The sequence below is a fragment of the Aethalodelphis obliquidens genome, unplaced genomic scaffold (assembly GCF_003676395.1).
Source record: "Aethalodelphis obliquidens isolate GAN/ISIS:26980383/991018 unplaced genomic scaffold, ASM367639v1 scaffold6, whole genome shotgun sequence".
NCBI classification, from domain to species: Eukaryota; Metazoa; Chordata; class Mammalia; order Artiodactyla; family Delphinidae; genus Aethalodelphis; species Aethalodelphis obliquidens.
This window is the reverse complement of record NW_020837950.1, coordinates 1,512,601-1,533,130: the sequence shown is the minus strand read 5'-3', so window position 1 is coordinate 1,533,130 and position 20,530 is coordinate 1,512,601. Positions and strand designations below refer to the sequence as shown.

At 38.8% G+C, this 20,530-nt stretch overlaps 1 long non-coding RNA gene across 8 annotated transcripts in view; it reads right to left on the bottom strand.

The window, feature by feature from the left end:
- LOC113618771 (uncharacterized) overlaps window positions 1-20,530 on the bottom strand; it is a 167,802-nt gene that overhangs the window by 84,808 nt on the left and 62,464 nt on the right. For 6 of the 8 annotated variants that reach the window (XR_003432113.1, XR_003432115.1, XR_003432116.1 and 3 more), the window contains exons 1-2: window positions 3,936-5,464; window positions 2,723-2,835 (exon numbers count right to left, since the gene is read on the bottom strand). This is a non-coding gene — a long non-coding RNA (uncharacterized LOC113618771). Of the gene's footprint in view, window positions 1-2,722; window positions 2,836-3,935; window positions 5,465-20,530 lie in introns of those variants that run through there. The other 2 variants (XR_003432118.1, XR_003432117.1) reach the window with 1 other exon arrangement.

Sequence of the window (20,530 nt, the reverse complement as noted above, 5' to 3'; positions counted from 1 at the left end):
GAGAAGCACAGAGAGTTTAGCCGGAGGGTGCAGCCAAGATTCTGGATGGATGCTGGAATGCTCCAGTGGCTCCGAGGTGTGGTGGGTTCCCACCATGCCAACTTTTAGGGGTCTGGCATTTAAAATGCACGAGTACTGTGGAGCTGCAGTTCAGGCCACAGGCTCTGGAGCCTGACTTCTTGGGTTCACACTGTAACACCAGCACATGCTATCTCTGAGAACTTAGATGAGTTCCTTAAACTCTCTAAGCCTCCCTGTCTGCCTCACAGGGTGATTATGACGATTAAGTGAGGTGGTGGATGGAAAGAGCAGGGGCCTGGGCCACTGGGCTAAAGAAATGTTTACTGTTAAATATCAGATGACATGCATGACTTCCAACATTTCTTACACTGTGCAGATTATGGGCATAATCCTAAGGGGCTGTTTTTCTTTAAGAAAAAAAGAAAGAAAGAAAATACAGACACAGTGGAAACTAACTTTAATATATTTGCTAAGGAGTAGAATTCAGGGTAAGTTGCATCTATCTTAGAACCCACGCAATGGGGGCTTTATTATCACAAAACAAAGGCTTCATTTAGAAACAAAGCAAACTCTTGGCATGAGCCTGGGGCCCTAGCATACTTTGGAACCAAAATCCTAGAGAAATAAGTGAAGATTGCCACTGACTGTGTAATCATGTGCTCTTGGACAAGACACTTAACCTCTTGGTGTTCTCATCTAAAAAAAATGAGCTGGACGAAAAGGTATCAAAACTCCTGACAGGTCTCATTTCACCCTAATGTTCCATAATTCTACTTAATGCCATGAACTGTCTGAAGTAGAATAAAACCAGATGATGAGAGTAATAGCCCCCAAGCTCTCACACCCTAGGATAAACAATTTAGCACTCTATCGTTTAGACTCCCATGAATATGCTATGCGGAAAGTCTTTTAGTCTTGTCTCCCCATCTAGGTTAAAAACTCTTTGAAGACAGAGATCATGCATCATTCTTCTCATTCTTCATTGTCCTCTGCCCAGCATTAAACACACCGTAGCCATCAGGAATGTGCGTAAGTAGAGCCTAATTCCAAAAGCCACCCATGATACGACTTCATAGGCATAATTCCGTAATCCATCCATGTTATAACTTCACGGTCATGCTGGATACCTGTTGCTCAATCACAGCAACTTAACCCAAAACAGGCATCAGTGAGAACAGCCAGGCATGTGACTCAGTAAATCATATTTCTAGCCTTTCATTTGTTCACAAATATGTATTTAATAACTGTGATTATCAGGCACTGTGCTAGACATCAGGGATGCTCTACACCCCCATCACAACCCTGAAGGTTCTCACGTAGACAATGTGGAAATCACATATGTGCACCAATGGAGCATAACTAGAAACCGAACTGGGTCAACAACCCTTTTTTCTCAATCTATGCCCCCCCCTTCCAGATGAAGGGGCTTCCCAGTTCATCCCTGGAGTTTTATTAGTATTTACTATGTCAACAGGTACAGTATTCCTAAGTTTAAAGAAAAACAAGCATGCATTTACAGGGCTTTGTACAGGTCTAAAACCTAGTGTTTATCAACAATATTTTGATCTTTCTTAAAGCGGAAATATAATACTGCAGACTGGCGACACTTATTCCTAGAAGCCTTCTGAACTTAGCATTTCCTGCTGCTGTGTTTCTGGTCTTAAGTACATCAGCAAAATACTCTGTGGTCTGTAGATTATCTGTAAACCAACTGACAGGTATCCAATGCAGACCATGCAAGGACATTACTTCGCCCCTATCGCTGCCCTCAGATGATGTTGTGAAAAGTAAAAGTTCATCAGATGCGACTGGGTTCACGATGGACCCGCACTGTGAATTCCTAAGGCTGAAAGGCCGATTGCAATTTATCACTCCTCCTGCTTATCAGCCATAGAGTGACTTTCCTCCATTTAAATAGCAGCCGGCTTCCCTCCTATGGCTCCATCCCTGTTGCCAAGGTTCTCTAAATGCTAATGAGGAGATAGAGAACACTCTGTGATCTTGTAAAGTGCTCACCCAGCAATTTGGCAAAAACAGAGTGTAAACATCATGCCTGGATACCTGCATTTGTTGGTCAAGGATCAATGCAGAAATGACCACCACAGAGGCTGTGTCTGCCACCACAAGAAGAAACAGAATATTCAAATGTTTTTCTAGAAGTTTCAGATGTGTTGAACATAATACTAGGAAAACCCATACACTTATATCGATGATTATTTGTGGCAATAAACAAGGACAGGAGATTGAAATTATAATTCTCACAAACTTAGGCATATTATATAAAGACATAACTTGGTTCTATGGAAAATATTTGAGATAGGAATATGTGAACGGATCCAAACGATGTGAATAATAGCATCTGGATGCTTAGTTAGCAAATAAGAGAATCAGCAATACTATGTTTGACAGCTGCTGTGGTTTCCTGGATAGGAAAATCAACTTGGAATTGAGAGGTCTCTGTTTGATCCAATAAATGTTCATTGAGAGCATTCCCAGCTTCACCACAAATAACAATGAGTGAACATTATAAAGTCATACCTAATCCCTAAAGTCTTCAGTGAAAGGATCCAGGCTGAATAGGTTTCTTCAGGTTCTGAGTCATCAGCAGTATTTATAAGAAGTGTGCAAGATAATCAACCAACAGATTGTTCACTTGAAAGCTAGAACAGAATCCTGTGTGATGACTTCTTTGAAAACTCACCTGCAAATTTCAGATATACCTCAAGTGTCGCAGAATCTCAGAGCCGGACGCATCCTCAAGAGGTCACAAAATGAAGTAACACTTGACACATAGCCATATATAAGTAAATCCACCTAGACAGAACAATGAGGAAATCATAAGGGACCTGAAACTGCGCAGAAATCAAGATGAGATGATTCCCAGAAGGAAGCAACAAAGATAAAATGCTGAGCCAGGATTACAAAATCAAAGTTAACCTCAAAACCATCAGAGAAACATGTCCTCTTGGGAATGCTTGTAATTTCAATTCAGCATAACTTCTTTTGAGTTTTTATTCATTAATGTCAAGCCTGGTTTTAAACTTAATGGCTAAGGGTCAAGTTCAGACACAAAAAGCATAGGCGTGCAAGTAGATACAACCCGACGTGTTTATCTTTTCAGCGCACACTTTCTGCTGCAGGCGTGTGCCAGATGTAGCAGCAGCTGTAGGAAGTTGTTTATCTACCCTCTTGACCTTTGTGAAGTGTTAGGAGATGGTAAAAATCATGTTTTTAAATTATAGGCGTCTCCTTTTAAACTAGCATCTTCTTAGCATCAGTCAAAACACATCAATAAAGGCATAAGAAGGTCAAGAAGATACGATTGCATCCCAATGATATCTGTAAAAACATACTTCTGCAATGATTTACAATGCAACAAGGGCTCTCTGCTTATTTCCAAATTCACTTCATTTATTCAACATTCAGTAAATATTTATTGCACTCCTACTGTCTGCCAGGCACAATTAAAAACTGCAAATCAAATGAATTCTAATACCTGTAATATTTGTGTCTTGCCTGAATTTCTACAAATGTCATTTGTGCTTTGCAAATTTATCCTTTAAATTTTTCAAAATCTATTAATATTCCAAGGATGAAAGATGCCTCAAAATCTTTAGGTGTACTTATTAAGAAAACATTATGGGGGGGGCGGTTCACAGCCAAATGTAAAGATTTCAGAGGCAAATGCCACATCCTTCTTACAGAGAAGAGCGCTTTGGCCAAGCTTCAGGGCCACACAGCTTCTGTACTGATGGGTCACCATTCAGGTCTGGAGGGATTACACTAAATGCAAGTGGGACTGATCTATCAACCTAATCACTCATGAGAAATAATAACAATGTCATTAGCTAAGTTTCCAAAACAACCTAGTTCCTGCTTGAAAGTCAATCCCTCAGAAGCATGCTAAGACTTACTTTTGTTATGACATTTGGATGAAGTCACAAAAGTTCCTTTGGTCTTTCTCTGTCAACGTCAACGTCCTCTGGGGAAACCAGTGTGGTGATATCAAAAAACAAAAGGAAACAAATCAGAGTCTCCAAAGAGAAAGACGCAAACAATAATTATTTTTAAGAAACCCAGTTAGTTTTTCATTTTGGCCAAGGAATAATTAGAAAATATACTTACTGCTTTCCCCAAAAGGTCAGCTTACAACCAAAATCAAAATGTATTCTCATACTTCTTTGAATCATGGCTATTGATTTGCCAGAATTCTCCTAACCCAATAAAATATTTGTAAACATGGACATTCACATTAAACTATATTTAGACATATTTAGTATGTGTATATAATTTAATTATATAGGTACAGATAAATTCTTTGGGATTCTAAGTTAGAGAACTGACACAAAGTTTTATTTGTCTTTGAGATGTGTACACATACGTGTGTCTAGGCATGGCTGCGTGTGTGTGTTGGCAAGGATTGACAGATGTGGCCCTTGCCTTCAAGGAGCTCTTAATCTAGTAGTTGCATGTTAAATCTGGTTCACTTGACATGATTTTCTCTGACAATCTTTGTTTATATAGTAAAAGGCCATTCATTCACTGAGCAGTGATAGGGTATAAGATTTTGAATTTTCATCTTTCACAACGGGCTGTCTTGTTTTCCATTCAGTTAGCCTTAAATCGAAATCAGCCTTAAAACTCTCTGAGTCTCAACGTTTTGCTATCACTTCAACTTGCCTTAGAGAGATGACATAAGTCTTTCAAAACAACAATTTTTAAGCATTCTGAGGCAATGACAACCTGTTGGACTGAATTTCCAGTTGCACAAATTGTAGCTGTTCCATCTGAGGGAATGACTGTGGTAGAACTAAAAAAAACATGAAATAAATTCTGAAAATATTTTCAGATGTCAAAGAATGAGACTATCATTCAATCACTCAATAAATATGGCCTAGATATCTACTTGGTGCTAGTTGTTGCACCAGAAAATTGCTTCCAAATGTCCTCTTCACTCACTTCAGAGCCACAGTAAATCATGATGACCAAGTCTTGGCCATGGTCATAGAAAAACAGCCCAAATTGCTGTCCTGTGAAATTTTTCTTAGGATTCCTATGAGTGTGTTGATGGGGACAATGTTGAGTGTTACTGAAGGCAAAAAATATGTGTATGACCGGAGTGATATATAGACTATTCATAGGGTGTGATTTATATAAATATGGTGTGATTTTAGAAAAAAGTTAATGGTCCCTATGACACCAAAAGCACAGACAACAAAAGAAGAAAATAAATAAACAGGACTATATCAAAAGTCCAAACATCTGTGCCAAAAGACACAATCAACAGAGTGAAAAGTCAAACCATGGAACAGAAGAAAATACCTGCAAATCATAGATCTGGTAAGAGGTTATTATCTAGAATAAACAAATAAATCCTACAACTCAACAACAAAAAACAAACAACCCAATTAAAAAATGGGCAAAGAATTTGAATAGACATTTCTCCAAAGGAGATGTACAAATGGCCAATAAGCATACGAAAAGATGCTCAGCCTCACTAACCATTAGAGAAATAGAAATCAAAACCACAATGAGATACCACTTTATACCCATTAGGATGGCTATCAAATAAAGAGAAAATAACAAGTGTTGAAAAGGATGTGGAGAAATTGGAATCTTTGTGCACCAGTGATGGGAATGTAAAGTGGTTCATCCCTTACAGAAAATAATATGGTAGTTTTTCTAAAAAATGAAAAATAGAACTACCATATGATCCAGCAATTCTACTTCTGGGTATATATTCAAAAGAATTGAGAGCAGGGTCTCAAATATTTATACACCCACAACCACAGCAGCATTATGCACAATAGCCAAAAGGTAGAAGCAACCCAAATGTCCATCAATGGATGAATGGATAAATAAAATGTGGTATATACATACAATAGAATAGTATTTAGCCTTAAAAAGGAAGAAAATTCTGACAGATGCTATAACATGGATGAACCTTGAGGACATTATGCCAAGTGAAATACACTAGTCACAAAAAACAAATACCATATGATTCTACTTATGTGAGGTATCTAGAGTCATAGAGACAGAAAGCAGAATGGTGGTCTTCAGGAGCTGCGGAGTAGAGAGAAATGGCAAGTTGTTTAATGGGTATAGAGTTTCAGATCAGCAAGAATAAAGGAGTTCTGGCGATCTGTTTCACAATAATGTGAATATACTGAACACTTCTGAACTGTATACTTAAAATGTTAAGATGGTAAATTTCATGCTACATGTATTTTATCACAATTAAAAATAATGGTAATAAGTGAATGATCCCAATGCAATTTTACAAAGTTGATTTCTTTAAACAAATACTGTTCTCAATGTTTTTAAAATCTGCTATGTATCAATTGGAGTCAACAGAGGGCCAGCAACCCAAAGGGAATATGGAGTCCTAAATCTAAGACAAAGTCAGCAAGCATCTCTCCTCACAATTGATAATAGTAAAAATACCACACGACAAAAGGGATCTGGGAACAACTGATAATTGAATTATTCAGGGTTCACCAGAGAAACAAAACCAATAGGATACATAGAGGGAGATTTATTTTAAGGAGATGGCTCACAACTGGCTCATAATTGTGAGGCCGTCAGGTCCAGAATCTATAGGGCAGGCTGCAGGCAGGAAATTCTGGCAAGAGTTGATGTTGTAGTCTTGAGTCCAAGGCCAGAAACTCGGGCAGGGTTTCTATGTTACAGTCTTGAGGCAGAATTCCTTCCTCTTTAGGGGACCTCCATCTTTGGCTTTAAGACCTTTGACTGATTAGATGAGGCCCATCCCATCACAGAGGATAATCTGCTTATTCAACATCTACTGATATAAAATGTTAATCTCACTTAATAAGAATAATCTCATTTAAATGTTAATCAGTTAAAACTTAATGTTAATCTCATCTAAAGAATACCTTCACAGCAACATCTACACTGGTACTGGACCAAACAACTGGTACTGTAACCTAGCTAAGCTCACAAATAAAATTAACCAACACAGTTATGACACATATTTTCTTTTAAATGAACCTATCTGTATTTGTATAAGTGAATTTCTAATTCCAAGTAGTGGACTTGGGAAATTATACACTATTTCATTGATGCTTTCTTTGTTCTCTTTTGCTAAGTCTCTGTCTGTACAAGGCAGAGCCCAACCCAAGCAAAAAAAGAAAATTAATCTTTTTGCTTATAGTAATTTTTTAAAATAGCCCAAATGTTATTATTCAGTTTATTTAATTATTTAGTTAAAATAACTTTGTTCCAAAGAAGTTGGGACCATTTTTAAAAATCAAATTCACTTTCAAAGTTGAAAATTTACCACCTTTGAGAATTTTTAAAAGCATGTGTCACTAGAAACCACAGCACAGATGGCATTTAAAAAACTGATTCAAATATCAGCATCACTGGATTTAGTGTAACGCTCCCAAAGGTAAAATCTTCCAAAAGCTGCCCACACTCTTCCAGATGTATAAGCTCTGGTCATTTATACTTAAACCTTTGAGCTAAATTGTAACTATGAAGTTGCAGTACTGGGAATTTTGATGTGAAAGAATATCATAATAACAAATATAAAAGATCTCAATCACCCTGTTCATGATAGGGAAAACTATCTATAGGAATGTGATTAAACAAATGATAGTACTAACTTAAACTGGATAGAATACTGTGTAGCTGTCTATAATGGGATAGGCAGGGACAGGAAATGTACAGTCTCTATTCAGGCAGTGAAACTTCTAAGATTTGTATGCAACTTTTGCATGCAAGTTCACTTTTCTAGGGCAAGAGACCCTAACTCTGAATCAATGTGTTATAACCCCCCAAAAAAGTTAGGAAACAGCGTAGCAGAAGAATATTTAATGCAATGGTAAAATGTTCAAGTTATACTGCTAAGTGAAAAGGCAAAATATTAAAGAGCTCATACAGTGAGCTCATACAGTACTTAAAACATTTTGATGTACGCTTTGTAAGTAATAATGGAAAAATATACACCAAAATGTTAGTAGGAATAATCTCTGGGTAGTGGGATTACGTATAATTTTTGTTGTTATTGTCTTATTTTGTTTTGCTGTTGGCTTGTCTGTATTTTCTCAATTTTCTACAATGATATGTATTGCTTTTATAAAGAAGAAAAAGTAAAAATTTAAGTTGGAAATGGAAAGTTGGAGAATGATTTGTCAGTATGTCATCAACACAGTTCAGACTACATGAGTTCTAATTCTAGTCAACTGATCCTTGTTGATATTAATAGTAGCTGTAATAATAATAAAGTAACAATTATAATGATAATAATAACAAACCATTTTATAACGACCTGTGCAAATGATCCCCCTGTTACTTGATTGGGCCTGGTATGTGTCTAAATATAAATCAATTAGCTGGAATTTGGGTTTATAAATTAGTTTAGTGTGAATGTAGTTGACACAAATCAATCTCCCTTGGTCAGTTCATCCATTCAGTTCATCATCTGAACTTGCAAAATTAAAATACCCATATAGTTGTACCTGTGATTCTCTTATGATCCCTCAAGTTTGAAAAAGGTATAAGATACTTACAGAAAATAATGGCAGTCTCTCTCAAAAGAATCAGATTCATGAATAGATTAACTCCATTTTTAAACTGTGTATCTCTTTCTAACTTTTTCTTAAAATGTTGGTATTATCACCTACCTATCTGCTAGCAAATATTAGCAGCTAACAAAACAAATGATAAAATAGCAAATAAATATTAATAAACAATACCTAGTTCAATAGCTCATTGTTATTTTTTCACAGACAATAATGTTTTAGGTTCTGCATCAGTTTGGGACCTCCAGGAAATGGGACTTCCAGGAAACAGAAACATAACAGATTTACTGGGGGAAATGTTTATGAAGGACAAAGGGGAGTGGGGGCAGGAGTAGCCCAAGAGCAACTCAGACCGTGTTTCTAGAGAGGGAGGGAAGGAGGACATGGTACAAGAGCCTCAGACTGCAGTGACCTCTGTGAAGGTCTCAGCCAGACTTATGGGCGCCTCAGAGAGACGACTGCCCATTGAGAAGTTTCACATTGAACAAAAATGACCCAGCTCTAGTACCTCCATTATGCCCAGTCATTAGCTGGGGAGAACGTGGCCTCAGGGTGAAGGCCAGAGCAGACCCCAAAGGTGCAAGAGCTGACAGCTCACTGTTTTCCTGCAGCAGGCTCTCTCTTGAAGGGACAGCTGAGTGGCATATTTAGGTCGTTGCCACAGGTTGATTTGTTTTATAATCATACATGTAGATTTATTTTTTGCTACTAAAATTGTTCTTTGTTCTTGTGTTGGAATTAAATATACCATTCTGCCCCCATGTCCCAAATAAGAGCATGATATTCCTAATTGAAGTCTACAACAACTATGATTTCCAGGTGTGTTACCACTTTAACAATTTTGAGACTCTATTCTGATTCCAAGTCAGAAGATTTGGACTCAAATCCTAGCTTCATCACTTTCTACCTATAATGTCTTCAGCAAGACACCTGACCTTGCTGAACCTAAGTTTCCTGATCTCTAAAGTGGGAATATCCATGCCTTACTCCAGAGAATTGTTTTAAAGACTAAATATAATAACATATGTGAAACCCCCTGGCATATAGAAAGTGTTCAATAAATGTTTGTTTTTAGAATGGAAAACAACAACCCTAACAGGTACTATTGCATGTAGCTTGTCAACATTCCCTTACTTTACCTGGACAAGTTACCTAACTCTTACAAGCCTCAGTTTCCTCATCTATAAAATAGAATAATAGTTCTCCCTATGGCACTGAGTTACTGAAATGATTAGATTAAATAATGTAAAGAGAGGATTTATCACATTACCTGACACACAAGAAGTCCTCAGCAAATGGGATTAGTAAATAATTAGGATTACTTACTATCAGTAAGTAATTCATTTTAATTTTGAAGTTCAGAAAAATTCGATTTATTATATTATAGATTACATGACAATCTTAGTCTCATAGGAACTAATAATATCTCAATTGTTATTCTCAGACTTGACCTTTCCTTTGAAGTAAGTGCACACAAATACCCCTACTGTCGGCCCTTGGTATCTGTGGGTTTCACTGATTGACTGAATCCACAGATCAGAGGGCTGACTGTATTAATTGTATGACACCATTTTATATGTAAGGGACCTGAACATCTGAGGATTCTGGTATCCACAGGGACCCCTGGAACCAATCCCCCACAGATACTGAGGGACACTGTACTTGCCAAAGATGACCCAGTGCTGTACGGTAATAACTAGACAGAGATAACAAGCAGCCTTACTTTCTTGATCATCTGTTTTCAAATTCACTCCTCTGACAGAAACACGTTCTTAGTTTTTTCCACATAGATTTTGACATCTGTTCGTCATGGATTATTATTATTACCATTAAAAATAATAACAACAATGATATATTTTTTTACCTGAAAGCCTCAATTTCTTTTAGGTATTTTTCTCTAGTTTGGGAGCTTCAGCTAGACATTTAAAACATAAATTGGCACTTGAGTTTTAATCAGAAACTGGCTGAGGTAGAATCCAGGGCCTAAGCATTTTAAAGCCTAGTTATTCAGAAGCCAGGTAGGGGCTAAATCCACTTCAGTTTTAGTCAGAAAGTGGCAGAGGTACAATGCAGGGCCCAAGCATTTAAAGCCTAGTCATTCAGAAGCCAGTTAGGGCCTAAATCCATTCAGTTTTAGGCAGAAACTTGCTGAGGCAGAATCCAGGTACTAAGCATTTTCATGCCTAGTTATTCAGAAGCCAGGTAGGGGCTAAATCCACTTCAGTTTTAGTCAGAAACTGGGTGAGGTAGAATCCAGGGCCTAAGCATTTTAAAGCCTAGTTATTCAGAAGAGGGGAGCTTCCGGCAAGATGGCGGAAGAGTAAGACGCGGAGATCACCTTCCTCCCCACAGATACACGTGGAACAACTCCTACACAACACCTACTGAACGCTGGCATACCTCAGACCTCCCAAAAGGCAAGAAACCCCCCACGTACCTGGGTAGGGCAAAAGAATAAAGAATAAACAGAGACAAAAGGATAGGGACGGTACCTGCACCAATGGGAGGGAGCCGTGAAGAAGGAAAGGTTCCCACACACTAGAAAGTCCCTTCGCGGGCGGAGACTGTGGGTGGCGGAGGGGGGAGCTTCGAAGCCGCGGAGGAGTGCACAGCAACGCACCGGGGGGTAAAGCGCGGAGATTCCCGCACAGAGGATCAGGGCCGACCGGCAGTCACCAGCCCGAGAGGCTTGTCTGCTCACCCGCCGAGGCGGGCGGGGCTGCGAGCTGAGGCTCGGGCTTCGGTCGGAGCGCAGGAAGAGGACTGGGGTTGGCGGCGTGAACACAGCCTGAAGGGGTTAGTGCGCCACCGGTGGCCGGGAGGGAGTCCGGCGAAAAGTCTGGACCTGCCGAAGAGGCAAGAGACTTTTTCTTCCCTCTTTCTTTCCTGGTGCGCGAGGAGAGGGGATTAAGAGCGCTGCTTAAAGGAGCTCCAGAGACGGGCGCGAGCCGCGGCTAAAAGCGTGCATGAGACGGGCATGAGACGCTAAGGCTGCTGCTGCCGCCACCAAGAAGCCTATGTGCGAGCACAGGGCACTATCCACACCCCCCTTCCGGGGAGCCTGTGCAGCCCGCCACTGCCAGGGTCCCGGGATCCAGGGACAACTACCCCGGGAGAACGCACGGCGCGCCTCAGGCTGGTGCAACATCGCGCCGGCCTCTGCCGCCGGCTTGCCCCGCACTCCGTGCCCCCGCCCCCCCCCCCGGCCTGAGTGAGCCAGAGCCTCCGAATCAGTGGCTCCTTTAACCCCGTGCTGTCTGAGCGAAGAACAGACGCCCTCCGGCGACCTACACGCAGAGGTGGGGCCAAATCCAAAGCTGAGCCCCGGGAGCTGTGAGAACAAGGAAGAGAAAGGGAAATCTCTCCCAGCAGCCTCAGAAGCAGGGGATTAAAGCTCCACAATCAACTTGATGTTCCCTGCATCTGTGGAATACATGAAGAGACAACGAGTCATCCCAAATTGAGGAAGTGGACTCTGAGAGCAAGATTTATGATTTTTTTCCCCTTTTCCTCTTTTTCTGAGTGTGTATGTATATGCTTCTGTGTGAGATTTTGTCTGTATAGCTTTGCTTCCACCATTTGTCCTAGGGTTCTATCCGTCCTTTTTTTTTCAATTTTTTTTCTTAATAATTATTTTTTATTTTAATAGCTTTAATTTATTTTACTTTATCTTCTTTCTTTCCTTCCTTCCTTCCCTCATTTAGACAACGAATCATCCCAAATTAAGGAGGTGGACTTTGAGAGCAAGATTTATGATTTTTTCCCCTTTTCCTCTTTTTGTGAGTGTGTATATGTTTGCTTCTGTGTGAGATTTTGTCTGTATAGCTTTGCTTCCACCACTTGGCCTAGGGTTCTAGCCATCCGTTTTTTTTGTTTTTAATTTTTTTCTTTTTTCTTAATAATTATTTTTTTATTTTAATAACTTTATTATATTTTATCTTACTTTATCTTCTTTCTTTCTTTTTTTCTTCCTTCCCTCCTTCCTTCCTTCCTCTCTCCCTCCCTCCTTTCTTTCTTTCTACTTCTACTAATTCTTTCTTGCTACTTTTTCTCCCTTTTATTCTGAGCCACGTGGATGAAAAGCTCTTGGTGCTGCAGTCAGGAGTCAGTACTGTGCCTCTGAGGTGGGAGAGCCAACTTCAGGACACTGGTCCACAAGAGACCTCCCAGCTCCACATAATATTAAACAGCGAAAAGTTCCCAGAGATCTCCATCTCAACACCAGCACCCACCTTCACTCAAAGACCAGCAAGCTACAGTGCTGGACACCCTATGCCAAACAACTAGCAAGACAGGAACACAACCCCACCCATTAGCAGAGAGGCTGCCTAAAATCATAATAAGTCCAGGGACACCCCAAAACACACCACCAGATGTGGACCTGCCCACCAGAAAGACAAGATCCAGACTCATCCACCAGAACACAGGCACTAGTCTCCTGCACCAGGAAGCCTACACAACCCACTGAACCAACCTTAGTCACTGGGGACAGACACCAAAAACAACGGGAATTACGAACCTGCAGCCTGCAAAAAGGAGACTCCAAACACAGTAAGATAAGCAAAATGAGAAGATAAAAAAACACACAGCAGATGAAGGAGCAAGATAAAAACCCACCACACCTAACAAATGAAGAGGAAATAGGCAGTCTACCTGAAAAAGAATTCAGAATAATGATAGTAAAGATGATCCAAAATCTTGGAAATAGAATAGACAAAATGCAAGAAACATTTAACAAGAACCTAGAAAAACTAAAGATGAAACAATGAACAACACAATAAATGAAATTAAAAATACTCTAGATGGGATCAATAGCAGAATAACTGAGGCAGAAGAATGGATAAGTGACCTGGAAGATAAACTACTGGAAATAACTACTGCAGATCAGAATAAGGAAAAAAGATGAAAAGAACTGAGGACAGTCTCAGAGACTTCTGGGACAACATTAAACTCACCAACATTTGAATTATAGGGGTTCCAGAAGAAGAAGAGCAAAAGAAAGGGATGGAGAAAATATTTGAAGAGATTATAGTTGAAAACTTCCCTAATATGGGAAAGGAAATAGTTAATCAAGTCCAGGAAGCACAGAGAGTCCCATACAGGATAAATCCAAGGAGAAATATGCCAAGACACATATTAATCAAACTGTCAAAAATTAAATACAAAGAAAACATATGAAAAGCAGCAAGGGAAAAACAACAAATAACACACAAGGGAATACCCATAAGGTTAACAGCTGATCTTTCAGCAGAAACTCCGCTGCCAGAAGGGACTGGCAGGACATATTTAAAGTGATGAAGGAGAAAAAGCTACAACCAAGATTACTCTACCCAGCAAGGATCTCATTCAGATTTTATAAAGAAATTAAAACCTTTACAGACAAGCAAAAGCTGAGAGAGTTCAGCACCACCAAACCAGCTTTACAACAACTGCTAAAGGAACTTCTCTAGGCAAGAAACACAAGAGAAAGAAAAGACCTACAATAATGAACCCCAAACAATTAAGAAAATGGGAATAGGAACATACATATCGATAATTACCTTAAAAGTAAATGGACTAAATGCTCCCTCCAAAAGACACAGATAGGCTGAATGGATACAAAAACAAGACCCATATATTTGCTGTCTACAAGAGACCCACTTCAGACCTAGAGACACATACAGACTGAAAGTAAGGGGATGGCAAAAGATATTTCATGCAAATGGAAACCAAAAGAAAGCTGGAGTAGCAATTCTCACATCAGACAAAATAGACTTTAAAATAAAGACTATTAGAAGAGACAAAGAAGGACACTACATAATGGGCAAGGGATCGATCCAAGAAGAAGATATAACAATTGTAAATATTTATGCACCCAAAATAGGAGCACCTCAATACATAAGGCAAATACTAACAGCTGTAAAAGGGGAAATTGACAGTAACACATTCATAGTAGGGGACTTTAACACTCCACTTTCACCAATGGACAGATCATCCAAAATGAAAATAAATAAGGAAACACAAGCTTTAAATGATACATTAAACAAGATGGACTTAATTGATATTTATAGGACATTCCATCCAAAAACAACAGAATACACATTTTTCTCAAGTGTTCATGGAACATTCTCCAGGATAGATCATATCTTGGGTCACAAGCCTTGGTAAATTTAAGAAAATTGAAATTGTTTCAAGTATCTTTTCTGACCACAACGCTATTAGACTAGGTATCAATTACAGGAAAAGATCTGTAAAAAAATACAAACACATGGAGGCTAAACAATACACTACTTAATAACGAACTGATCACTGATGAAATCAAAGAGGAAATAAAAAAATACGTAGAAACAAATGACAATGGAGACCCGACGACCCAAAACCTATGGGATGCAGCAAAAACAGTTCTAAGAGGGAAGTTTATAGCAATACAATCCTACCTTAAGAAACAGGAAACATCTCGAATAAACAACCTAACCTTGCACCTAAAGCAAATAGAGATAGAAAAACACAAAAACCCCAAAGCTAGCAGAAGGAAAGAAATCATAAAAATCAGATCAGAAATAAATGAAAAAGAAATGAGGGAAATGATAGCAAAGATCAATAAAACTAAAAGCTGGTTCTTTGAGAAGATAAACAAAATTGATAAACCATTAGCCAGACTCATCAAGAAAAAAAGGGAGAAGACTCTAATCAATAGAATTAGAAATGAAAAAGGAGAAGTAACAACTGACAGTGCAGAAATACAAAAGATCATGAGAGATTACTACAAGCAATTATATGCCAATAAAATGGACAACCTGGAAGAAATGGACAAATTCTTAGAAATGCACAACCTGCCAAGACTGAATCAGGAAGGAACAGAAAATATGAACAGACCAATCACAAGCACTGAAATTGAAACTGTGATTAAAAATCTTCCAACAGACAAAAGCCCAGGACCAGATGGCTTCACAGGAGGCTTCTCAAACTCTTCCAAAATATAGCAGAGGGAGGAACACTCCCAAACTCATTCTATGAGGCCACCATCACCCTGATACCAAACCAGACAAGGATGTCACAAAGAAAGAAATCTACAGGCCAATATCACTGATGAACATAGATGCAAAAATCCTCAACAAAATACTAGCAAACAGAATCCAACAGCACATTAAAAGGATCATACACCATGATCAAGTGGGGTTTATTCCAGGAATGCAAGAATTCTTCAATATATGCAAAACAATCAATGTGATAAACCATATTAACAAATTGAAGGAGAAAAACCATATGATCATCTCAATAGATGCAGAGAAAGCTTTTGACAAATTCAACACCCATTTATGATTTTAAAAACCCTGCAGAAAGTAAGCATAGTGGGAACTTTCCTCAACATAATAAAGGCCATATATGACAAACCCACAGCCAACGTCGTCCCCAGTGGTGAAAAACTGAAAGCATTTCCACTAAGATCAGGAACAAGACAAGGTTGCTCACTGTCACCACTCTTATTCAACATAGTTTTGGAAGTTTTAGCCACAGCCATCAGAGAAGAAAAGGAAATAAAAGGAATCCAAATAGGAAAAGAAGAAGTAAAGCTGTCACTGTTTGCAGAAGACATGATACTATACATAGAGACTCCTAAAGATGCTACCAGAAAACTACTAGAGCTAATCAATGAATTTGGTAAAGTAGCAGGATACAAAATTAATGCACGGAAATCTCTGGCATTCCTATACACTAATGATGAAAAATCTGAAATAGAAATTAAAGAAACACTCCCATTTACCACTGCAACAAAAATAATATAATACCTAGGAATAAACCTACCGAAGGAGACAAAAGACCCATATGCTGAAAACTATAAGACACTGATGAAAGAAATTAAAGATGATACAAATAGAGATATACCATGTTCTTGGATTGGAAGAATCAACATTGTGAAAATGACTCTACTACCCTAAGCAATCTACAGATTCAATGCAATCCCTATCAAACTACCACTGGTATTTTTCACAGAACTAGAACAAAAAATTTCACAATTTGTATGGAAACACAAAAGACCCCGAATAGCCAAAGCAATCTTGAGAACGAAAAACGGAGCTGGAGGAATCAGGCTCCCTGACTTCAGACTATACTACAAAGCTACAGTAATCAAGACAGTATGGTACTGGCACAAAAACAGAAAGATAGATCAATGGAACAGGATAGAAAGCCCAGAGATAAACCCACGCACATATGGTCACAGCTTTGATAAAGGAGGCAGGAATGTACAGTGGAGAAAGGACAGCCTCTTCAATAAGTGGTGCTGGGACAACTGGACAGGTACATGTAAAAGTATGAGATTAGATCCCTCCCTAACACCATACACAAAAATAAGCTCAAAATGGATTAAAGACCTAAATGTAAGGCCAGAAACTATCAAACTCTTAGAGGAAAACATAGGCAGAGCACTCTATGACATAAATCACAGCAAGTTCCTTTCTGCCCCACCTCCCAGAAAATGGAAATAAAAACAAAAATAAACAAATGGACCTAATAAAACTTCAAAGCTTTTGCACAGCAAAGGAAACCATAAATAAGACCAAAAGACAACCCTCAGAATGGGAGAAAATATTTGCAAATGAATCAACTGACAAAGGATTAATCTCCAAAATTTATAAGCAGCTCATGCAGCTCAATAACAAAAAAACAAACAACCCTATCCAAAAATGGGCAGAAGACCTAAATAGACATTCCTCCAAAGAAGATATACAGACTGCCAACAAACACATGAAAGAATGCTCAACTTCATTCATCATTAGAGAAATGCAAATCAAAACTACAATGAGATATCATCTCACACCCGTCAGAATGGCCATCATCAAAAAATCTAGAAACAATAAATGCTGGAGAGGGTGTGGAGAAAAGGGAACACTCTTGCACTGTTGGTGGGAATGTAAATTGATACAGCCACTGTGGAGAACAGTATGGAGGTTCCTTAAAAACTACAAATGGAACTACCATATGACCCAGCAATCCCACTACTGGTAATATACCCTGAGAAAACCATAATTCAAAAAGAGTCATGTACCAAAATGTTCATTGCAGCTCTATTTACAATAGCCCGGAGATGGAAACAACCTAAGTGTCCATCATCAGATGAATAGATAAAGAAGACGTGGCACATATATACAATGGAATATTACGTAGCCATAAAAAGAAACGAAGTTGAGCTATTTATAATGAGGTGGATAGACCTAGAGTCTCTCATACAGAGTGAAGTAAGTCAGAAAGAGAAAGACAAATACCGTATGCTAACACATATATATGGAATTTAAGGGAAAAAAATGTCATGAAGAACCTAGGGGTAAGACAGGAATAAAGACACAGACCTACTAGAGAATGGACTTGAGGATATGGAGAGGGGGAAGGGTAAGCTGTGACAAAGCAAGAGAGAGGCATGGACATATATACACTACCAAACGTAAGGTAGTTAGTGGGAAGCAGCCGCATAGCACAGGGAGATCAGCTCGGTGCTTTGTGACCACCTGGAGGGGTGGGATAGGGAGGGTGGGACGGAGGGAGACTTAAGAGGGAAGAGATATGGGAACATATGTATATGTATAACTGATTCACTTTGTTATAAAGCAGAAACTAACACACCATTGTAAAGCAATTATACCCCAATAAAGATGTAAAAAAAAAAACAAACATAAATTGGATCTATTTTTCCTTCTGTTCATCTATCAATTTTCCCCTGCCAGTTTATCACTTGAAGCTTCAGAGAGTTAGGGACAGGGGAATATTGGGGGGTAGGGGGCAGAATGGTTTAAAATAAAGAAAGACTATAGAAACATATATTCTATAATCACTTGAAAGTAGGATGAGGATAGAACAGGAAATAGCAATGGAAGCTTCCAAAGCCAAAACTACAAACTTTCACCTTGACCACTGAGTACTGGAAAATGAAAGATGATTACAGATAAGTCATGTCTTTTTCCATGTATTTCACAGATTGACAGTTCCAGACTTCACATGGCTAGTAGACCAGATGAGGCTAATCTCTAGACTCCAGTGGGGAAGCCTTTCTTTCAAAATTGGAAAAAACAAAAACAAAGGAAATCTCATTATGTTCAGTCTTTAAGCTCTTGGGCAAAACTGTCAATAAAACATGCTTGTTCCTGATAAGGAAATCAATTTGATTAAAAGTGCACTAAGACCATAAGTTTTTCCCTCCTAGAGCCAGTAAGCCATCACCCCTTAGTGAGTAATGATTTTCCATACTAATCAACAGAGCTTAAATACAGCAACTAACTCAAACATAAGCCTTTTATTAAATTAGTTATTGATTCAAAAATCTATTACTCAAAATCTAGATTTTCAAATTTTTATTCCAAATGTATAATTTTCCACCATCACAGACACCAAGAATTCAGAAATATGGATCACCGTTAACAAACATGCAACAGAATTATACCATTACAAAGCATAGATAATTTTTCATGAAGTAAGAGTCAGGACTCATCTTTCATTCCACACCACAGTATATGAAATTCAATTACCTGGCCCGCTGTCTCAGATAGATAATAAGAATGTGGGCTTTGTCTCCAGACATAAAAAGGAAAAAGAAGCAGCTAGAACTACAGAGGTTGATGCAAGTTTAAAAACACAGGCAAAACTCGTGATCGAAGTCGACTTGATGAGAAGAAGCAGCCACAGTTGGTTTGAGTGACTGGCAGATGTGTATCATTCTTTCATTCTATTATCAGACATTTATGGTGTGCCAACTGTATGCCAAGCTCATGTGGAGCCGAACAGTGTTAACCACAGTGCGGAGTTTCAGGCAAACCAAAAAAACTATCATTCAAGTAACCAGTGTGCTGCTGGTAACTAGTTTGATTCATGGTAACTGGTCCCTGGGAATTTTCTGCTGTAAAGTGTCAAAAAATAAGTCACTGCCCCCCCACCCCCGCTCCCCCATATCTCAGATGATAAAATTTTCTTCAAGATTTCTGTGGTTTAGATTTCTTTCAGGTACAAATTGAAGACCTAAACCAGACGTTTTTCTATCAAAGACAAAGAAACAAAGCTAAATGAAATATAGCAATCTTTCTCCTTATCTATCGCACCCCTACATGTAGATTCCTAGTGTGCGTAAAATTCCCAACATAAGTCACTTGGCCCTCTCTTCTAAGTCATGTCCTGACTGTAAAAAAAAAAAAAAAAAAAAAAAAGCAAATCTATGGGGAGGAAGGAGGTAGGTTAGGTACAGAGCACACCGCTCAGAGAGCTAAGGTTTCAATGCGATTTTGTTGTTGAAGCTTGGCATCTACAGTACGGGCATGGGAGGAGGTAGGATTCCTGGTGGTCATGGTGCACCCCCAGGTCCCGCATGAACATAATTACAGGAGCTGTAAAGTCACAGGAAAATGTTTGCTATTCTGGAAAGCCTCGCTCATCTTGGCATTTCAACAAACCCTAGTATATGTTTGCTTCCCTTTTATGGAAACAGCATAATGCTCTTAGCCACAAGTCATTAAGAGACCACAGAGGACAATTTTAGTGTCAGTTTTCATTTTCATCCCAATGACCCTCATTCTTGTCATCTTTATACATCAATTACCCACTCAATTCCCTCTGCCCGTCAGATCAGGAAAAGCAATTCCCTGGAGGAAACTGAAGGAAAAGCAAAACTGATAGGGCATTTGAAGAAGAGATGAGATCAAAATGGGTGAAGAGAAGGTTCATATTCCCTCAACCCAAGAAATAATCAGGTCAACTCAGAAAATCCACCCTTCAGTTAAAATCTGTGGCAAAAATAGTACAAGGCAGCTTTGCCACAAAGTTTGCATGTCTGGCTTCCAGGGGATCTGGTAGGTTAGGACTGGTAGAAAAAAGACTAAGACAAAAATAAAGAAAAATGTAATTAATGGCTGTGTTTAGAAGACACTTTCCATAAAACCACTAATTTCAATAATTATTTAGTCCGTGCTTAGTAAATGCCAGGTACCACATTAAGTCCTTTA